Here is a 6,000-nt window from a genome sequence, read left to right as displayed (position 1 = left end):
ACATACCACCTTTGTATATTGCTAGGGATATGACGTCATTCAACTGAACACATACTACACTTGTGCAATTTTATATTACATATATATCCAACATATGATTTTTTTTTATTGCACAGTCAGAATGGTCATTATTACCATAGTAAGATTAAATAGGTGTGTACTAAACCTTACAGATAGGAAAACAAAGTGGGACTATCACCTAATTTATTGGTCATTTGTAAACATTATCAGACAGTTTGCACAGTTACATATATGTTGACGCCATCATCTTGTAAAATTTCAATCATTTACACACTTTGCATTTGCTTTGGGACAATTTTATTTGGTGCATAGGAAGTGTTTTTCTGCAAGTATATGAATAGGGAAACATCGTTAGAACACATTGTTATCTTGAACCCATGATATGTTGATGTAAAAACAACTGTCCCAATGCATAATTTTAACAATCACATGTATTATGTTAACAAACAGTTATTTTGTTTTATCTCAAACCACAATTATCTCGAGGTATGTCAGTCTCTTCATCATCATGATAACATACATATAGTCAGAATGTATTTATATTAAAGGGCTATTCTTAATATGGATATTAGTTGTAACATAGATTATTGAAGAATCATATTCCACAGAGCTTGATGGCTGCCGAAATGATGGACAGTTATTGTGACAGAATTAACAAACGTGTTGCATGTTAACTTGTCCCCATTTGGGTTTTTCATACTGTATATCTTGTGTTTCTGTCTACCTCCCCCATACAAACAGAAATGAGGACACAACCATTGTGTATTCACTTCATTTCATTTTAATTTATCATTGTGCTTATATCCAATTAAGGTTCAAGCACACTGCCCTGGTCACTTCACTTCATTTTATTTCAATTTATTTTAGTTGTTGCTGTGTAAAGAGAGAAACGTCACTGTAGTGGCCATATATGTACACCCATTTAGCCGTTAAAATCACTCTGGGTGGGAGCCGGTACCAGGGTGTGAACCCAGAACCTACTGCCCTGTCTGTTGTTTGTCAAGCAGTATCAGGTTTCCCTTCTTTCTGGAGTGTCACTGAATGAATATTCCTTTTTTAAATTTATTTACTGCAGATGCAATATTATTATGTTAACCCATCAGCTTCTCCTGATACAGTAACATTAACGAGTTGTGTAAAGAGAACACATCTGTAATTTGATACAAGATGATTGGACAGCGATACAGTAACATTGACAAGTTGTGTAAAGAGAACACATCTGTAATTTGATACAAGATGATTGGACAGCGATACAGTAACATTAACGAGTTGTGTAAAGAGAACACAGTAACATTGACGAGTTGTGTAAAGAGAACACATCTGTAATTTGATACAAGATGATTGGACAGCGATACAGTAACATTGACAAGTTGTGTAAAGAGAACACATCTGTAATTTGATACAAGATGATTGGACAGCGATACAGTAACATTAACGAGTTGTGTAAAGAGAACACATGTGTAATTTGATACAAGATGATTGGACAGCGATACAGTAACATTGACGAGTTGTGTAAAGAGAACACATCTGTAATTTGATACAAGATGATTGGACAGCCATACAGTAACATTGACGAGTTGTGTAAAGAGAACACATCTGTAATTTGATACAAGATGATTGGACAGCCAACAACTGATGTGTTTTCAGGTGTAAGAAAATGCCTGACTAGATATATATTTATAAATGAAGTCTTGATAGCTAAGCACAAGTACATGTCGTGTATATAAAGTGTTTTATACCCTAGTCTTAGAATTACAGCAGCTACATGTATACATGTACACATCGGTTGTATTTACGTGTGAATCTTTTTCATATTTTTATATTCCTTTTCAAACCATACTGAAAAATTGCTGTACAATCTGTGATATTATTTATGCAGTCACTTGGTAACCATTCCAGTTACTATGCAGAAATGTTTTTTATCTGTATGCTGCTTATATTGCTTGCCCTGAAATTTATATTAGAAATATTGTACATCATTGTATGTGGGCATTCGTCTCGATACGATTATATTAGAAATACTGTACATCATTGTATGTGGGCATTCGTCTGGATACGATTATATTAGAAATATTGTACATCATTGTATGTGTGCATTCGTCTGGATACGATTATATTAGAAATATTGTACATCATTGTATGTGTGCATTCGTCTGGATACGATTATATTAGAAATATTGTACATCATTGTATGTGTGCATTCGTCTAGATACGAGATTATGTTAGAAATATTGTACATCATTGTATGTGTGCATTCGTCTGGATACGATTATATTAGAAATACTGTACATCATTGTATGTGGGCATTCATCTGGATACGATTATATTAGAAATATTGTACATCATTGTATGTGTGCATTCGTCTGGATACGATTATATTAGAAATATTGTACATCATTGTATGTGTGCATTCGTCTGGATACGATTATATTAGAAATATTGTACGTCATTGTATGTGTGCATTCGTCTGGATACGATTATCGTCATTGTATGTGTGCATTCGTCTGGATACAATTATATTAGAAATATTGTACGTCATTGTATGTGTGCATTCGTCTGGATACAATTATATTAGAAATATTGTACATCATTGTATGTGTGCATTCGTCTGGATACGATTATATTAGAAATATTGTACGTCATTGTATGTGTGCATTCGTCTGGATACGATTATCGTCATTGTATGTGTGCATTCGTCTGGATACGATTATATTATAAATATTGTACGTCATTGTATGTGTGCATTCGTCTGGATACAATTATATTAGAAATATTGTACGTCATTGTATGTGTACATTCATCTATATTAGAAATATTGTACATAATTGTATGTGTGCATTCGTGTGGATATGATTATATTAGAAATATTGTACATCATTGTATGTGTGCATTCGTCTGGATACGATTATATTAGAAATATTGTACATCATTGTATGTGTGCATTCGTCTAGATATGAGATTATATTAGAAATATTGTACGTCAATGTATGTGTGCATTCGTCTGGATACGATTATATTAGAAATATTGTACGTCATTGTATGTATGCATTCATCTGGATACAATTATATTAGAAATATTGTACATCATTGTATGTGTGCATTCGTCTGGATACGATTATATTAGAAATATTGTACATCATTGTATGCGTGCATTCGTCTGGATACGATTATATTAGATACAATTAGGGTGGGATATAGCCTAGTAGTAAAGCACTCGCTTAATGAGCAGTCAGATTAGGATCGATCCCCATCGGTGGACCCATTGGACTTTCTCTTTCCAGCCAGTGCATCACGACTGGTATATCAAAGGCCATGGTATGTGCTATCCTGTCTATGTGATGGTGCATATAAAAGATCCCTTGGTACTAATATAAAAATGTAGCAGGTTTCCTCTCTTAGACTGTATGACAAAATTGCCAAGTATTTGACATCCATTAGCCAATGATTAATATATCAATGTGCACTAGTGGTGTCGTTGAACAAAACAAACTTTCTAGATATGATTATACACACAGAACTCAATAAACAAAACCCACACATTCTTGCAGATACAGAAATGCACATGCATGTACACCTACACAGACATACCTGTACATGCTTTTTACAGTTTTAAAATAGTTAGGCTCACATTTATATCTCTGGCAGGTTTAGTGTGTGAATGAATTAGAATTACAATACGTTAGACGATGTTACATGATAATGTATTTAATTTGAGACCATGTGACATAACGTGTTAACGCTTAATTTCCATCATCATCACAAAATGGGACACCAGTATAGAATACTATACAGGTTTTCACTAGATATCATTTTTATGGAACTGAACTTTTAATATTAGTATCTGACAAAATGAAAATGATGTCAGATACCACGGGAAGTTCATGAGTTTCGTAAAAATTATATCTAGCAAAAACAAGTATGGTATTTTATTTATTACCCACCTTCAAATAATGTAAAATATGACAATTATTTCCAATATAATTCAGCGATCTTTACATGCAAATGTACAGAGCTAAGACCAGTGAAGATGACGTCGCAAGCGAATAAAGGAAATGTTTTATTTAACGACGCACTCAACACATTTCATTTACAGTTATATGGTTAAGGACCACACAGGTATTGAGAGAGAAACCCGCTGTTACCACTTCATGGGCTACACTTTTTTCAATTAGCAGCAAGGGATCTTTTATATGCACCATCCCACAGACAGGATAGTACATACCACAGCCTTTGTTAAATCAGTTGTGGAGCCCAGGCTGGAACGAGAAATAGCCCAATGTGCCCACCGACAGGGATCGATCCTAGACCAACCGCACATCAAGCAAATGCTTTACCACTGGGCTACGTCCCGCCCCTTGCAAGCGAATAAAGTCATTTATTTAGCAACTAATACAAAATGTGTACGCAACACCCAGACATTAATGACCAAGTGGGCAACAAGATTAGTTCTTCATTTTAACTTCCATACTACACAGGGTACCAGACTGTATGTGTATTTAATTTGATGCCTGCTCCTGGAGCGAATAATAGTGCACCAATTTGTTCATCACACTAAACTGCTATATTTCAAGTACTAAAAACACACCCAAAGACTCTCCCACCGATCTCTTCAGATAAAGATTATGTGGAGAATTTGTCTGACAACTTACATTTTCATTTCAACTTATTTTCATGCTTATATCCAATTAAGGTTCAAGCACGCTGTCCTGGACACACACTTCAGCTGTCTGTCCAAGACAGTGAGTTAGCTGTTAGTTGTTAGTGAGAGAAATGAGGGTGTAGTGTCTTACACCTACCCATTGAGTCGTTAAAACTTGTTCTGGGCGGAAGCGATACTGGGCTGCGAACCCTGTACCTACCAGCCTTATGTCCGATGGCTTAACCACAACACCATAGAGGCCAGTGACCATTTACAATGTAAGTCATGAAAACAAGGCTGATTAATAAAAATAATCTGCTCAAATTCCTTAGTGTGTATAAATTATATCATACTGTAAATGCAAGTCTTGTTGCCAAATCTGCACATATCAACTGTAATGGTGGCCTTTCAATTGGTGCATGTTGCATGGAAGTAGAGGATGTTATTTTGTGTTTGATTTCAGCGATCTTAACATGTATTTTTAATACATATACTCGAGCTCATAAAAGATCAGCTCGTGTTTTTATGGTGTGCGCTTTTATAGGTACATGTACTTATGTACATATTTATTCCATGTACATTGTACATTATGATCTGTTTGCATTCAAGTTTATATTATTTTCAACTTATTATAATTTTTATAGAAATGTTTTGTTCATGTTGTTAAAATTTATTGTACAATATCCCTCACTTATGCAACTGTTATTTATTTTATTAATTTTAAAAATGTTTATTATTAAGTTCATATCAGCTTTGAATACTTACATTTCTTTCTTAAAATTAACTTGTATCAGCTCTGTATATCTTGTATATGTTTTTACCTTCTTTTTTAAACATTTCGTGTACTTGACCATAGGATCAAACCACCTTGCCCCCCCCCCCCCCCCCCCCATTTTAATGAGTGTACCACAACTGGTATATCAACAGTCATGGTATTTGCTGCTCTGTCCGTGGGGAAATGCATACAAAATATCCCATACTACTACAAAAATAAAGCAGTTTTCTCAGTAGCTGATGATTGATTAATCAACATGTCCTAATGATGTCATTTAAATAAAACTTTTTTTTCTTTTTAATTAGCCAGATGTACCGAGTGTTACTGGATAGTTTTAACATGTACAGTACCACAAAATGTACATATTTTGGGGGATTTTCAACAATTACGTAACATAAAATCTGGTGCAGGAATTCTTTATGTTTGTTTTTTAACACACCTATTATGCTTTCTTGACCTGTGTTTTTAAATGCAAACATTCCCCATTGAATAGGACTTGTTGAATGGTCCCATACATCTATAATCCTATCAAAATATGAGATTTATCCAAGACTTATTTATTTTT

The sequence above is a fragment of the Gigantopelta aegis genome, chromosome 13 (genome assembly GCF_016097555.1).
Source record: "Gigantopelta aegis isolate Gae_Host chromosome 13, Gae_host_genome, whole genome shotgun sequence".
Classification (NCBI taxonomy): domain Eukaryota; kingdom Metazoa; phylum Mollusca; class Gastropoda; order Neomphalida; family Peltospiridae; genus Gigantopelta; species Gigantopelta aegis.
The sequence above is the reverse complement of the archived record's forward strand: the minus strand, read 5'-3'. Positions refer to the sequence as shown.